Consider the following 18,188-nt stretch of genomic DNA (forward strand, 5'->3'; position numbering starts at 1 on the left):
TGTCCCCCATGTTGTCGAAACAATACCGAAAGGGGTGTCCCGCATTTAACAAATCACACCCCGTGTCTTCCCTCTGTGTCTGTGACACCGCGGAGATGCTCCACACAGATGACACCCAGCATTCCCTCACAGAGGTCGCATGTCTTCACAGCCTGTCTCATCCGGGGAAGCATACTGGCAGCATAATGAAGCTTAAAGCGGATGATAATTAAACCCTGAGAGTTTCAAGTCCTTGTTTTAGATTATACAAAGTTACATCTCACAAATAGACGTTCCCAACCTGTTGGTAGGGACAACACCCCCCCTCCCTCCCCCCCGAGGTCATACGTGATTAATGAGAAAGGAAAGAATCCAAATCAAGTTTTTCCCACACAAAATAGTGTTTCTATTTTTCTTGTTTCTAAGTGAAATAATACTGAGAAGTACAAAACAACTCAGGGGTGTTAATGTGACTTTTAACTAAAGTTAAAGTAGTAATGATACAGTATGAAGACACATCACTACAAGTGAAATTAAAAAAAGATCAGATCTCACCAGTGAAAGTTTTTAATTTTTAATGTGTTCATTAAAAATATGCATTATACACCATCGGAGTACAGGAAGTGTTCAGGTCCTTTAAAAAGTATAAATACAATTAATACTAATAAAAGTGTATACAGCGACTTTCAAGGGACCCAAGGAGGATTTACATTAAAGCAGAACAAGTTACACACACACACAAACAAAAGTTTAAAAAAACAAAATGAGAAATATGTAAATTAGATTTTTGTAATGTTTTTGGGAACATCCAAGGATGTAGCGTTGTGTAAAACTCCCGGGACAGAGTTCCAGACGGTGGGGGGGGGGGGGGGGGGGGCACACTGAAGGCTCTGCCCCCCCGGAAAGTCCGCAGGTTGGTGTGGGGAGTGGAGAGAGCGGACTAGTCTCTGCGGTGTGTTGGCATGGAGGAGGTCTGAAAGGTGCTGGGTGTGTGGATGCCGTGCAGTGATTTGTAGGTATTAGAAATGTAAAGACAGCAGTGCTCCTTCTCAGGTTAAAATCCAGCATTAAGGCGGAGGATCTCGTAGTGCAAGGAATGATGAAAGATTGATTCTTCCTCCATTATAATGAGAATTCAACCATATTAAACTACCAGTAGTCCTTTACAAGACAAATTTAATGTTTAAGTTAAAGATAAAAGTTCTTAAAAACCAGAAAATAATTGGCCACTGATCGTTTTACTAGTTATTTATACATTAATTTAATGATAAATATCAACACATTCAGGTTTAAGTGCTATTGTATTGTCCTGGATGTTGAAGTTGGAGTTACTTTTGATCACACTCTTCCATGTTTGATAATTAAATCTTAAGAAAAACACATTTGAATCAGCAAAAATTGTGAAATAAATGTAACCGAGTACGTTGAGGGGAGTTAAATTATAACAAACATGAAATGGAAAAGTTGATAGAGTCTTAAAAGTGTGCTACAGCAAAGCACTTGAGGTAATGCATTAAGTCATTTTCCAGCAGTGATTATAACACTCGAGGCCTCAAAATGATTCACACAGCGATCTTTTAAACAAAGTCTTGTGGACACATCACATTTTCAGTCATGACGTCAGGCGTCCCGATCAGACCATCGATTAGTCTAATGGCTCTCTGTCGTCATCCTCCTCCGCGTCTGTACTACTCCGGGGCGTGCCTTTGTGCAATGTGCCCATTTTCAGTCGGGGTTTCATGTTTGTGCAGCGACACACACTTCCTTTAAAAAAAACAAAAAAAAAAAAAAACAGCATTTAGTGTGTAATTACACACCCAGACATTGGTGCTTTTAGAAAAATGTGCAAGCAGTCTAGAAGGCATGTAAAAACGCAATTCTGCTTTCATCTTCGTCGTTTATCCAAATTGCAGCGCTATGGTTACTCTGACGCAGCCTGTGAGGAATCTTGGATGCAGAGTTGGGTTTTTTTTTGTTAAATTTAAGCAGTTTATTATGCTTTGAATACAGTCGTGTATTCACTTTGCATATTGAATAAATTCTCAGGGCATGCCATGGGAAAGCAAACATGTGCCAAGGCAAAAAAAAAAGAAAAAACAGAAAACGCCTGCATAATCTGAACATGATTGTTGTTTGGTAGAAATGTATAAACCATACCTAGACTGGTGCATTAGCTCTCTCAAATGCACCATCAACAGTGAGAATACAGTCATGCATAAAAATGTTTCCATTGCAGCGCCGGCCAAGTAGTTAGACTGAGCGTCTCAGCCGTGCACATAATCTCCAGACAGGTTTATGAACTGAGGTTTGGGAGCTGTCAGTAAGGAGGAGACATCTTTACTGCCAATACTACGGCTTTAGGTTTTCTCCAACCTGCAGGACGTGGTGATACAATTCAGCCTTTTTCTGTTTTACACAATATTTATTTTTAGCCCATGCATAGCACCGTCTGTTTTAATGGCTATATAAAAGTAATGACTTGCTTAAATTTTATGCGGGATATTGAAATGTTGCCAAAAAAAAATAAAAAATGCAACGCTCCACAGGGCAAATATGGTTCCGAAACAGATGCAACCAGTAAAACAAAAATGTAAGATTTGCGCGTGGAAATGTGTGGATGATTTACGACAAGTTCCACACCTGAAATAAGAGCAGCGTCACAAATTTCCACACAGGCCGAGCAGCTCTTTGGCAGCCGAGGTTCATCTCTTAAACCTGTCTAATTTTGAGAATAATTGGAATGGGATCGCCCAACTCAGGAGCTGAATTACGTATATCAGAAAGAACTTAAGAAAGCTAATATAATAATCCAATTTGTACCGCCCATAAGGCTGAAACAGGCCTATACATCAAACCTACATTTAGTAGAACTACTTCTACATATTAAAGCTTGTGTCCCTTTCTCGGCTTGTTTGTTCTATTTCTTAGAAGACAGTTTCAAACTCGGTGTTTACACATATGTTTATGGTGTGAGAGCAATGACTCAGTGTTTTACTGAAACAGGGGTTTTGTGTTTTTTTTCACTGTGAGAGGAAATGTACTCGTTCTATATACACAGCTGTTGGCCATCCATCCGTCAAGTTTGGGTTCCTCTGCCTCATTGCACGTCCGCACGCCGAACAGGAAGGGGTTTCTATTGAGCACGGAAAAGCCAAATAAATTGTGCTCTTAATCAGATTCGTGCTCATCTGAAGTGGGCCGTGTCTGTAAATAGTCTCAAAAATGTCAACACACGACTCATTTAAACGAAGCACAAAGGCAGTTTTAACAAAGCTCTGTCTGAAGACTTTTGTTTGCTGAAGTTTGACCCAAGCCCGGGAGGAGTTTCCTCGACTTTTCTCTGCGGGGCGGGTCCTTGTTATTCAGCTCCTGAAGAGTTTGAACATGCAACAATGTTTTCAAACTTTAACAGACAATTTTAAATCTATCCAAAAAAACCTTTTAATATAATTGTTAACAAAACTGTAAATGATTTATAGATAAATCCAGATGAGTAAATTCCAGATAAAACAACCCTCTCTTTTGACCTGTGTGTATATGTGTGTGTGTGTGTGTGTGTATGTGTGTGTGTGTGTGATTGTGTGTTGCATCTTGTGTCACATTCCTTCCAGCGAGAGGCAGCAGGATCCAGCTGATAATGAGAGAGACAGACATGATGCAGAAAGTAGAGGGGGGGGGGGGGGGGGGGGGGGGGGGGGGGGGGGGGGGGGGTCGAGGTGGGGTACTGTTTGAGCTACAAGGCTGTCTGGCTGCATGTCCACCTCTACAGGCCGGTCATCAGGTTTAAGACGAGCTGGTGTGGGGGACAAAAAGATTAAACTCACAAACTGTTTCACACAGGACTCTCATTTATGTCTCTTGAGTTGACACCATTAAAGCTAAACAGCCTGGTACAATAAACCAAAGAGGTCTTATTAGTAATTATCACGGGCACACACTGTACGGGGGGAGGGGGGGGGGGGGGGGGGGTGCGGCTACGTTTTGATTTTATGAACGATACGTGTTATCCATAGTTACATAGAGTGACAGGTGGGCGTGGTGTAGCCGTTTGTCATGAGGCTTCATACCCGAGAAGCTCTCAGCCTGTCGTTGGGTTGACTGAAAGTCAGGATGAGACAGGATTTCTATTTTTGCTGCCGATGAGCCCCCTGCCGTAACAAATGGGTGACATCGCTCAGTACATTCTGTACATTAACATTTTTCAAAAAGTGCACGCTTCTCACATGCCGCAGGACAGAAGCTGTTGCAAAGCAGATCCTCGCACATCAGCCGCTCTCTGATTCAAAATCGTCACATAACACATTACCGTGCAATACTTTCTATACGTGCAAGTGTGAACCTTGAACGGGAACATGGACCCCATCATCTAATGTAATAAGACCATATATTTAAGGCCACTTTCAACACTTTGAAGTGAACATTTCCCACAGAAGGTTTTCTGTCCTTTATCAGAGCTTCATCCCTCAGTTGAGTCTTCTGTATCAGTTCTGCAGGAGAGGACGATGACATCACAACACACAGAGTCGCAAAGTCTACCAACAAACGCACAACAGCGCTGTCCTTTTGACCCCGCTCTGCGCCTCGGACCCGGCCAAAATGGGAGATGCTTGTGGTTGATACGGGATTGATGTTGGCGTCCAAATGACCGGCGCAGATGATGCGTCACATGTGAGACAATTAGAGCCCCCGTTGGACAGCGGCGTGCTGTGTTCATTAAAAAGCAATATGTGGAGGTCTGGTCGGGCCATTTCCTGCAGATAAGTATCTCCTCATACATCCAACGTCGACAGCTCAGTCTGCGGGTTGAGCCACCGCGGGGCGCAGAGTAATCACAAAGCAGAGGCCCGCAGAACCGTGGCTTTGAATTAGCCTCGCTGCTAACTGAGGAACAACGCCGAGTTCGGGCCTGAAATCTAGCCAAGGTATCTTTACAGCGTTTTCTGCTGTAATGCGATGATGGAGCCCGAGCACGATCGGTTAAAGCAATCACTTGTTGAATCAGGTGTTTTCTGCCTGATTGCAATAAAGCTATGACGTCTCTGTGGCGTTGCGCTCCAATGAATATCCCTTCCTGATACTGTGCAGTACATGCAGAGCAGCAGCACTCTTTATTTTGGCAAACGACCACGTCTCGTGTCAAATAACTGACAAAATACAGTATCACACACCATGTGGAAATGATATCAGCTACAATGCTGAATATACGCTGTGGGTTTTTTTTTAAGGCATGTTGCACAACCACAACTGGGAATTCAAAATCACGTCTTTGATGATATCACAAGCAACTTTTTCTGAGTGTGAGTCCGCATCACGTACCGCCCGATATCGTGTTGTCACTCCCACCTGTTTTCTTTGAAAGCAATATCAATCCAAGGCATGACACCCTCAAAACGCCCCCTCCCCCCCCCCATCGTCTTGAAAATGAGCTCTGTGTGGTCGTCAGCGCAGACGTCTACTTTGATGGACACGTGAGAGCCGAAAACGTCGTCCAAGACAAACAAGACCCCTTTGGTTGGTGCGATTATTGTGCATAGTTAGAATAATTCTCCGAGGATGAAGGAGGGAGCTGCTTGTCAAGAGTCGGGGGGGGGGGGGGGGGAACCTGCAGCATGATGTATGGACAGAGGCTGTTTTTTTTTTTTGCAGTCCTAGCCCTCCCTTCTTCCCATTAATGAACTCCCTGAAGGGTATATGAGCAGAGATCCAGCGATTAGACAGGACCGTGCTGCTGGATGTGGCGGATATTGCCTTACCTCTGCAAGAGGTGGTTTGTCGCTAATGACAAATGGATGGTCGAAGTGACGGGAAAAAATGATTGATCTCCTTGCATTTCATCCCTCAGACATTTCCTCTTCTCTTTCTCTCGCACCGTCTACGAGGTGTGCCCCCGATATTAAGTCAAACCTTTTTACGGCTGTCAGATGTAGGACGCCTTTTCTGTTCAGGTGGAAAACACGGTCTTGAGATTGGTCCTCGCTGTCAGAGGGGTCATGAGAACTGGAATGACTGTCGAGAAAAGATCCTGTCTGGGAGATTGTTTGGGTTGACTTTTAAAGGGATCCTGTTACAAGACACCGTAAGATTATAGACGACTTAGAGACTTACAGAAGACTTGGTCAATACCCAAGAAGTATTTTGTGTCAAATAAGGTGTGAGAGATGTCTCTGAAAATGTAGCATGAGAGTTATCCAGTTAAATAAGTTCTTGTGAAATAAAGGCCATACACTGACCTCTTTTGCTCCAGCTAATACTCACTTTTTTACCGACTGTGCATTTAAAAAAACACTTTGGTATGATCCTTATCTACTTTCAAACAACACAAAAAGTAGAAGTTCACATTAAAGTTTAATTTTGTTTAACTCCCTTTTGTTTGTCTTAAATTGAAATTAGTTTAAAATATGTCTTTAATACTTAACTTTACTGGCATAACTCCAAACTACACTCCAGCGTATTAACAGAACACAAACCAAACCTTAACGTCCTCATTGTTTTTTAAAACCTGCCTGGACACATTAAAATACTGCGCTACAAAGCTGAGAAAACTGGAAATTTGTTTTAGTTTCCTTTAATTCTTCGTATCGTCATTTCATTTTTCTACATCAGGTGTGCTCTGAATCAAGCTTACAGCATCTTGTAACTGTCGAGGAAACCTTTTGTAAGTTTCAGTTCCTGAAAAAGTTTACAGAAAAAAACAAAGAATAATACATTAGGTGTCTGACAGTGCTAATTACTGGTCTAGAATCTGTTTAGAAGTTGTATCATAAAACAATAAATAAAGGTAACTTTCTGATCTTTATGCGGCCCTAGATCTGATTATGTAAGTTAAGAGAGGTAAGAAAGTCTAAAACTTACATTAAACTACAAACTATTACTTGAAAAGAAAACAATCCCGCACACTTCTCTCGCTAAGTTTCACCGATTTATTAGAAAAATCACAACGTTTCAGTCCCACCTTTGTCAAGTGTATGAAAAAAAACCACAAAGCCCCATAAAAATTATTTTACCGACCAGCCGTGATGAGTAGGAAATGATCTTTAGACGTGATTTTTCTTTGTCACTTGCACAATAAACCTCGCCATCTCTCACTAAAGATAAGGCACATTTTGTTTTACTGTATGTGTAGGTGAGTAGTTAACCCTTGCTCCACTGTGGCAATATTTACATCAGAGAAGATCTCGCCTCACGTTGAAAACATGTAATGAAGACTATTTGTTAGTGTCAGCGTTTTGGCATGAAGTAATACAAACCTTGCCTGTTTTCAATTTCTTATTTATTTCACCTTAAAAGTCCATTCATGCTTGGTTGACTCGTTAATGATGGCGTCAGTGCGTTGAAGATACCGTGTAAGCTGTAGCACATTATCTTTAAAAAAGGTTCTGTTTTCATGTGGCTGCTGTTTTGTTTCATTCCTCTGTCGTCACTGCCTCTAAATGACTGTTTTGGCTCGGAAATATGGCAATAGTTTGGCCCGCCTGCGTGTTGGAGTACTGCAAGTGTTGCAGCTTTAAGTACCTCCTAACATATCAGACCTTCAGTTATGTCGCTGTAATTGCTCCCTTTTCAGAAGACGTGATTTCACCGTGCAGCAGAATGTACTGAATCACCTAAAAACAGGTTGGAGGTAAAAGGTTTGATACGGCCTTTTTAAGTGGGGGAGCCAATTAGCTGCCTCAGACTTCTGTTGCCTGTCAGAACTAGAGACTCAGGAAGCCACTCGATGCAGCAGTGTCATTTACATTCCTGCAGACTTTTGCAGTTTCTATCATTTCGCAATAAACTACTGTACATATTTGCATACATACACATAAAACTAAATACTCCCCAAACCCCCTTTAAAAAAAAAACATATTTTAAACAAGAAACAACACACCAAAGCACAAGTACACAGTCCCCACAATGAGGTAGGCCATTACACCGTGGATTTGACGCAGAAGTATAATCCAGGTTTAAGAATAAATGACCATGCCTGAAAAAAAAAAAGAGGTAATATTTCTTGATTGGTTACCCAATGTCAAGCTTCAGAATAATTGCATTCCCAAAAAAGTCATGTTGAAACAGGTTTACTTTTACAAACCTTTGGTCTCAATACCCAACCTGGAATTATCTCGATGACTAAAAGAGACCTTCTCAAGAGCCACGGATTTAAGTGCTGTTAAGTGAATGCCAATGGACAGATGCCGACATTTTTAATGAAACAACAAGGTGCCTGTGAGAAAACCAAAATGAAAAAGACAGCCTCTTCAAAACTGGCAAGAGATAACAGAACTCTATGTTAATGTTTCATTACTGCCCTCAGTTACACTAATGTCTGAAGCGCCTGTCGCCAGTGTGTAAACATGGCAGGCTTTGATGAATCAAAACTTTATAATCAGTCTTCATTTCCTTCTAAGGTTGGGCCAGCGGAGCCTTAAACGTCTATCTTTACTGCAAAGTCACTTAAAGTTAATCACTGCAGAGCAAGCCATAAACGTTGCTCAACTGTTAGAAATGTAACTACCTCGGGCCCTGCTGGAGTCAGGTGGAGCCTTCACCGGGCGAGACTGCTAAAGCTATTAAGGGATGAGAGTCCCCGCGCTGCAGAACATTAACCGAGATCCATCAGCACCAGCGAGGATGCAGACAAATCGCACACACACACAGACACACACACACACACAGGCCGACAGAAATGCACAGCCACATATTCTGGGAAACTGACACACACAGATATTTATGCGCCGTTATACACAGGGAAACACCCACACACACACACACACACACACACACACACACAGACTGATCACAAAGCCGAGACAGATGTGACTGCTCGGACAATCGAAACAGACCCACATCTGGGCTAACAGTTATAGATGTGGACGTCTCCCAGGAGGGGTCCCTTCTTTACCCTGAAACGTATATATTGCCTTCTCTACACCCACACAGGCCAAACGACGCATCATCAATGAGTTTTTGTGTAGGTGCAATTTTCTTCCAATTCCCAACTCCGGGGTTAAAGTGTTACATTCCAAATACACACACCTTACCCGCGAGGCTCCAAATCTGACCGACAAAAGACGAGATCCCCTCTCGCTCTGATGAGCAGCCAAAAGGAGGGGGGGGGGGAAATGAGAATAAAACATGGCGTCGTAACACAATCCTTCATAACGCTTTTAGCACTGACGGAGAGTGATAAAAGGAAAAGTCCGGCCAAGGTTGCGTCAACTCCCCTTTGTGTAATGAGGGGGGGGGGGAGAACACAGATGCATGGCAGGAATCAGCTTAGATGCTTCAAAACAGCTTATTAGTGAGATGATTTAAACACTTAGCGGCTATAGGACCAAGGACAGCACTACATACTAGTCCGATCCCCGACTCACAGGCTGACTAATGTTGCATCAGGTCTTAAAGGGAGAAGCAGGCCAGCATCTCAACCGGTCTTTAAGCTATGTATACATGGATGTTTTGCATCTGGTCTAAATTTAAATATGCACTGAAAAAGCTATCATTTAATGGCAAAGAAATCCAGGGTTGCTGAGCTTCCTGCTGCTGCAACTGCTGAACATCACCTCTGCTGCCTCTTCACCACCACCACCACCACCACCCCAATGTCAGCACAACCTCATTTAGATGTGCAGATAAGACAGATAGGGCCAACACTTCTGCAGCCACAATTTGACACAACTAATTTAGAACTGGTCTTTTATGGAGGACTGGAATACATTACCTTGGCGGCGCATGATAATAATGGAGGAGCATCAATCAAAACAGGGCCTGTGCATACGTTGTGTAATAAAGCTTATCTCTGGGTGACACAGCCCGTCTGACTCAGCCCGCCCCGTCAGAACCAAAACTGTATGTGAGGCGCTGGTTAACGCTGCATAAATATGCAGTTTAAAGAGTCAATGACACTTTAATAAGGTAAGGCTGACAGCTTACGGCTCGCACACAAACACCCAGTTGTTTCCAGAGCCGGAGAATCAAAAAATAGACGAGCGGGGAGTCTACACAGTCACGCTGTGAGAAAGAATGTTGTTTCTCTGAATATGTATACCCCCCTCAGCTGTCATCACACACACACACACCCCACCAAATTGTCAGACATCGATGTGTTCCCCCCCCACTCCTAGTCAAATGTTTCTATAATTTTTTCCAGGCGTTAACTGGATTCAGCTGCTTGTGAACCGCTTTGGCTCTCATCTCCACTTTCCATATTATTTAGAAGGGGCCTTTTTGTTGATGTATGTCGCCAAGCTTGTTTTGCCGACTGTTCTCACCGGCACCTCTCAAAGTCCTCATTGTGTGCTCAGAACCGAGGCAACGTGATGTCATGCCTCCCAAACACCTGGGAAATCCTGGAGTTTATGTCGGAGACTGTTTGGATGAGGCTTGTCATTGGCGTCCCGCGTGCCCGCTGCATTTGGGACAGATTAGTGTTTGTTAGCCATGATTAATGGTAGCAATGGGTGGCCGTGCAGATTTTCAGACGGAGACGAGGCCGAGGTTGAGCTCATATTTTTCTGCATTTATATAAACTTTACGTCTAAGCTAAACTAGGAGTTGGGTATTACATGCATTATTATTATTATTATATATGTATGTAAAACTTAATGGATTACAATTCAAGTTCGGCCTGTCAATTTCTTGTTCTGATTACAAATTTGCAAAAAAGTAAAATGTGTAGATAACAAAAAGCACTACATTTTTTTCCATTTCTTGTTGACCACTCAAGGAGGAAGCCTTCCCCACCTCCTCCCGGAGCCTCATCACAAATTATAAGTATTGCTAACGACATGAATAAGTAGAATTTAAGATAAAGGCACTTTTTCTCCTAAAAATACTGGGTTAGGGTTAGGTGTTTGTGTTGAACAAAGTCTTGTTAGGTGGGAGGAAATGTTCTGCTATTCCTCATAAACCAATGTTACACCAATAATTGTCAACTTTAATAACCGCTGTGAACATTAAACTGTTATTTATTACATGACACCACAGTGGAAAGAAGTAGCAGTCGAACATTTTGGAAATACAAATGGTTTAAGCTGCTTGTTTGAAGTCCGATTTACAAGAAATCTATCACACAAATCATGTTCAAGACCACCTAAGAAGCATTAGGGGGCAGATTTTCAAAAGTTCATTCAGTGACCAACACTTACCTGCTTGCAACCAGGAAACATTAAGAATTCCTCTTTGTGATACATCTCAGTTTTCTAATTGGTTAGCTTTCCCTTTAAAACTAACAAGATCATGAGTCACTGCCCAAGGCTCTACTGGAGGTGGTAGCGAGATGCTAACATGTTATCATTGTACTACAAAAAAAAAGTGCAGTCCTTCAGATGAACATCGGGCTGACTGTAAAGTTTGATCACATTCAGTACATTTGACTTGAAGCTAATTAGCTTCCCGATTTAGTTGCACTTTGCCTTTTCGACGTGTCTTTGGTAAAAAGGTAAAAAGGAACACTTTTAGCATGGTCCATCTTCCACACTGTGCTGACGTTAGCCATGCATGCTAGCTGGTGTGTTAACGAGTGGAAAACAGTCACATGGACAGGCTCAAAGTAACAAACGTTGTTAGTAGATGTGTAGCCTTTGTTTGCTGTGATAAACGTTTAATTCATTTAAAGAGCCCATATTATGCCCTTTTTTAATCTATGTTCCTACTTTTGTACGTTCACAATAGCTAAAGTTCGAAAAAAGTGTCTGTTTTCATGTACTGCTCCTCCTTGCTCCCTCTACGCTCTGAGTCCGTCAGCTACGCTCTGTTGAGCCCCCACTGTTAGACCCCACGTGGGCCAAGTCTGCTCTGATTGGTCTGCCGATCCGCTCTGTCGTCATTGGTCAGTTGCTCAGCACGCGTCTCGGAAATTTCAACATGAGCTGCAGGGCTTGCTACAACGAGCCAATGGGCTTAGATCAGTGATCTCACACTGACAATGACGTCGGACTGACACATTTTTATCGAGGGGGGCTAGAACCGAGCGTTACATGCAGCTAATGCTACAGCTAACAGGAGGACGTAGGAGAAGCCGCGGACTTTGAATTTTTGCACATAGATGTGCCTAAACATGCACAGGACACATGGAAAACACACTAAAGAGCAAATAAAACCAGAAAAAAGCATAATATGGGACCTTTAAGACAAAACCAAAATTAAAGTGGAATGCATAAGCAGTATTTGGCGTTTGGAAATCAGTTCTTATTTGTAACAGAAGTTAGGTTTCCAACCCTGAAGAAGGTGACATAACTCAATAAATGTGCCTAATAAATGACACACTCACAACAGTCTGACTCTTCTGTGAAAATTTACATTTTTTAGTTTTAGCCTTAGTTATTCCATGCCTTAGCTTCCAGTCTACCTCGTCAATCAAAAGCAATGTCTGCTGTCATTGCGTCACAGTTGCAGGCAGCCCCCGGTTTCACTACAGAGGTCAACAGACAGGACTATGACGGCTCCAGATGGGCTGGAAAAACATCAGCTTCACAAACACACACACGCACACACATTTTTCCGTTCTTTAAGCAGCAGCGATTATGTCCCTACACTCTTTTGGGTGTTTTGTATCAACTGGGATATCAGTGCAGCTGGCGGCGTCCCTCTTTTAGTCTCTTCGCCTTTGGAAAGAATGCCCTCCAACGTCAGTAATCCAGAGACTGCAACACACATGCGAAAAGCCTTTATTCTTTATTTGGATCCCCGTTCAATCCTGCTGTTGAAGGCACGAATAACATTTTTGGTAGCCTCTGTTTACCCACTGGCACCTAATGGATCACATTTAGCATAGCCTATTACCCCCCTGACAGCCGGACTATAGAGGAATGTGGAGATGGATACAGCAGGAATGAGGGCTAATGGGGATGATCCTCTGAATGTGGACTGTCGCTCATTGTCACCGTGGTTCTGTCATTCTTGGCATTAGAAAGATCAGTGTGAGGACATGGCTCATTGGACTGCGAAACGTTTGTAGTCCTGCTTCCTCCCTTTGTAATGACTGGACTCATAGTGAGCTCCGAGTAATGTCAACGTGATGGATCTCAGCTGTTTCTTGATGGAAGTAGTAAAAATAGAAATGGTAAAAGTGAAGCAATTATGCCAGTAATGTAAAGCGCAACAATCTATAAATGGTAAATGGACTTGACCTTATATAGCGCTTTTCTAGTCTTCTGACTACTCAAAGCGCTTTTACACCACATGTCACACCCACCCATTCACACACTGATGGTAGTGATCGCTATGTAGTATCATCCATCAGAGGTAACTAATCCCATTCATACACCGCCACTGAAGCAGCGGGAGCAATTCAGGGTTAAGTGTCTTGCCCAAGGACACATGACCTTCCAGTTGAGAGGCGACGACTCTACCAACTGAGCCACAGCCGCCCCTATAGGACTGTCTGTGTTTGTACCCTACAGTTTATTTAGGTAGTGGAGTTACGACCACTTGGAACAAACTCGTACTTCCACATTTATCAAATCCACAATGACCATGTTTAATCATGCTTTTATGAATCCATCTTATCTTGTTATTTGGTGTCATAGAAATTCCTTAAGCCATGTCGTTGGGTGGTCTAGTAACCTCAATAAATGCTCGACCGACTGAGCTAGACCAGTGCCCCATTAAGTCTCTATATATGTAACCAACATATTGGGAAAAGTTACTTTTAATAACCATCGTTCTAAACATAACAGCCTGCCTGTCTTAGAGAAGCAAACAACAATCTGGACTGCCATAAATCCGCCGCCTCAAAAAAAATGTACACTGAATGCTTACTAGCAACGAATGGCGAGCACAGATGCAGATACATGCCAAGTATTGCAACAACAAAAAAAGTACCAGTATTCACCCAATCCCCAAGATAAGAAATACAAACTTTTGGGACAGCCTGTCTGTAGAATAAACTGCACAGCAAGCCATGTTATTTTTCTGATATTTGGAAAAATACTGTATATATTCAAATATTCATCAACATCACAAACATGGCCAAGACGTCAGGTTCAGTTTCTCAAATTAGCTGCAAAGAGACCCACATGTAACTCAAATCAACCAAGCACCTAAGTATGCATATATTTAAGCCTTTACTTCAAATTAGCAAGTTATGAAAAACTTGACCCATGCTTAAGAGAAAAGAAAATCACCTACAGACCTTGAATTTTTTTTTTTTTTTTTCAGGATTTTAACATATTCATTTCTACCATAAAGTTTAGTATTTGAACATGTGGGTCCATAGGAGTTGACCCACTTCTGGAGCCAACTTCCAAGTGGACACTCAGGGAACTGCAGCTTTTTGTCACTCAGTGTTTCTGCCTCAGATGTTACCTCTCAGTTTATTCTATCCTTAGTGCAGCTTCAAAGGCAAATCAACAGAGAGCAGACAGTCACAGCCACAAGACACTCATGTCCTCGTCTAGACTAATCATTGGTTGGTCGACAGTGTGTGTGTGTGTGTGTGTGTGTGTGTGTGTGTGTGTGTGTGTGTGTGTGTGTGTGTGTGTGTGTGTGTGTGTGTGTGTGTGTGTGTGTGTGTGTGTCCTGTCCTCTGCGTTTTAAAAGCAGGGTGCTGGCTGATATCTCATTAGGTGAGAGCCAGTCGGGTGATAAGCTGCAGTCAGACGGGTTGAATCCCTCGTCTGCAGGCCGTGGACACCACACCCAGTTCAGACGCACACATACACACTAACACATGAGCATGTATGAACCTTTGCACATGATCATACAGTACACATACAGACAGACAGACACACACACACACACAACATCCTCAGCTGTCACGGTCCTCGCCGCTGATTTACCGTCTTGCGTCTTAAACTGTCGGCTGCTGTATACTTAGAGAGCAGGGCATAGGAAGGGTAAGGCTATTTCATAAGGATGGTCATGTATCACCTCTGACTGTAGAAATAACTTTAAGCCATGCTGGTGATTCACTTTAACATCTAATTACTTTACGCTATTTCCTCCGGTGACTGTGTACTATTTGTTCTGTTTTACGACGCTGCCGCTGAAGACAAAGTGGCACATTATTATTTTGACATAAGAAGCCGTTGGGAATACGTTTTTCCACCTATGAGCTGCTTTTAGCTCTGATTATAACTTGTTATTCAGCTCATTCACAGAAGTAGAAACAAAAACTTGAAAACACAGTATTACACTGTAAATAATGTATTTGTGAGATGGCTTTTATGTAAAATTTCCGCCTTTGTTTTTAGATCTTTCCAACTGTTTATATGTGTTGTTAAAAAAGGCCTTGTAGCATTTCTCCACAGCTATGGGATTTTTTTCTCATTTTTTCTACGGACAGAATACATTTTAATAACATTTTATATTTAATGCATCGATCATCATAACTTTTTTTTATCATGTCCCATTTGCATTTTGACCTGTAAGTAGTCGCTCATTGTACCACGTTGTAATTCAACTTTGGTATGCTAACAGTAAACTCCGATGGAGAACAGAGTCAACATTTTACCTGCCTAACATCTTCCTGTCAGCTTTGTCATTGTGAGCATGTTGGCTCATAAGTCAAACGCTCCACTGTCAGATGGATTCTTTATGTCCTGACGCTTGTTGCACCAGTTATGTAAAAGTTCTGTCTTGGTACTAAGTCCACACTAAACCACACACTGAAAGTTGTTTGTAACTCAAGTTGTCTCCATGGAGACGTAACGTTCTTTGTTATCAATCAGTCTCTATTTGCATAGCGCCAATTCCTAACAAATGTTATCTCGAGACACTTTACAAAAAGAGCAGATAAAAGACCTTACTCTTTGTTGTATTACAATGACGCAGCGTTAATTCATCATGAATTTAGCAACATTTAGCTAAGTTACAGTGGCAAGAAAAAACGTCCTTTTAAGAGCCAGAAAACTTGGGTAAAACCAGACTCATGATGAACAGCCATCTGCCGAAACTGTGTCGGGGCAAAGCTCAGGAGCTCCCAGGAAACGATGTGGTTAGTAACTAAGATTTACAGATGCAGTAATATATGAAACGAGTGGAGCATTCAACCCAAACTAACCAAAATGTTTCATAAATTACGTTTTCCCTATGCCGAAAAGCTGTTTTCTTAATACAGTGTTTGTTACAGAGTTGCCTCTCGTGCCTAATTGTCTTAGCAATGAACTTAGTGAGTAAAGTGTGATTATTACCTCTGAAAATAGTGGACAGAAATAAGTTCAATGTATCACTCTGTGGAGCACAACTGCAAACATTTCTATTGTTTAATAGAAATGCATGTATGATAGTATAAGAGACTTGGTTTGCCACATAAAAAAACAAGCATTTTGGGTGGTGGAAATCTTGGAGGGATAAGGACGTAACTTGGTACACGTTATTGAGATATACTGCGGACACTACGGCTCTATTTGAGTTTTAGCCTGCAGGGTTTACATTGTGCCCTTAAGATAAAACAGTTTACTCAACACTTAAATCAGTCTTTATTACTTGCTTCAGAGTGCAGCGGTGCAGACAGATGGGACATCTCCAAATGCTGCAATATGGCAACTTGTGGTGATGTCAGTTCTCCCTAAACAAACCTGAAGGCTCTCCACCGGGGGCCGCCTCGTGTCATGCACAGCTCGAACTCATCAATGTCAGCCTGAAATGCTCCTCTGCTCCGATGTCTCCTCTCCTCTCGTCTCCTCTCAAGCACCTAATTACAAGTTGCATATCGGGACATTACTTTCATCCAGACACATTTTCCGTGCCAAACCAGTGTCCTAGGAGCAGCTAATCCCTGACATGCTAAATGAGTACCTGCTTTGCTAACCTTTGATCTGCTGAGGTTTAGGACACACACTGGTCCAATTACATTGAAACTTTTATGAGAGGGCAACAACGTGCTCTTTCAAAACCACCGGGATTTAAGCTTTTTTTTATTACAAAGCGAGGCTTATTTCTCAGACAGAACCCTAAAGTATTAAGGATTAGGGGTACGGGGGGAAAATTGAGTTGGCCAGTTTTTATTAATGTACAGCCACACTTTGGCTTGTGACATGGTTTTATTCTAACCCCTGCCCTTGAGGACCCTAAAAAGCCCACCACAGCTGTGCTAGGAACCCAGCCACACTGTTTGAGGTTAATGGCTAAAGCTGAAAGAAAAAAAGTTTTGACTGTGAAATTAAGTTGTTAGTTTCGGCATGCGTAAATCGAATCATACATTATGTAACAGAATTAATGAGATCTCACATTGGTCAGCTCCAAAAAAAATCATTTTAAAGTTTGTGGTCTCGCATTTTTTTGGTGATGTGCGTTGTCTTAACATTACATCAAAATGTACTATTAGCATTAGCATACAAACGGAACAAAGGAACCAAACTACTACAATTTGAAGTTGATGTGAGGACAATGGCCCTTTCCGAATATCCACAGTTCAGTAGGCAGTACGTACTTTTCAGTCGGGAGTTTCAGTATACTGAACTTTCGTGGTCATTCAGTATGCATTTTTTGGGTCCACCTCAGTATACTGAACATTTCAGTATGGATACTAACTTCCTGGTTTCATGCGGTATGGATCGGATGCGTGCTTTCAGGATATGAATTGTATTTTACCACCCATAATGCTGTGCGAAATTAAACGTAAATCGTCACGTCACGTCCGCCTCCAAATCAAAACAAACGAGCGTGGATTAATTTAATCAATTTTTAATCTAGAGTTAAAGTCCCGACTGAAATCACTACTTTTAATTAACAACAGAAAATACAACAAATATCTGCATTATTATAAAACCTTTCCCCCTCTATTGAAATAATGATTTCACTATTTAAATGCGTCTTTATTGGTTTATTTTATATTCCGTATCTTACTGTCTTTCATTTGTTCTTTCTTTTATGTACTGTATGTTATTTAGTTATTTAATCTGCCTTTTACTTGATTTACATTGTGATATTGTTTTTTGTTTACCTGACTGTATATGCGCATTACTCTTCTTAAATAAAGCTAAACAAAAAAAAAACAAAAAAACGGGTGGATGCAGCCGGTTCAGGAAACATAAATGACGTCACTTCCATACTGAATGAATCAGAAGAAGTAGGAACAAATATCTGCCTACTGTGTGTGCATACTGAACAGTATACAGCACGGATAGTAGGTACTGACTACTGACAGATTGAGTAGATACTTGGCAATTCGGATACAGCCAGTGACACAGCATTTTAGATAGCTAGTCTAATGTCAAGTTATATTCACTTTATGTCAACCATGTGCAGTTTTATAGACTTAAAATGTTGCTAACATAGCTCCT

This window comes from Labrus mixtus, chromosome 21 (assembly GCF_963584025.1).
Source record: "Labrus mixtus chromosome 21, fLabMix1.1, whole genome shotgun sequence".
Lineage (NCBI taxonomy): Eukaryota > Metazoa > Chordata > Actinopteri > Labriformes > Labridae > Labrus > Labrus mixtus.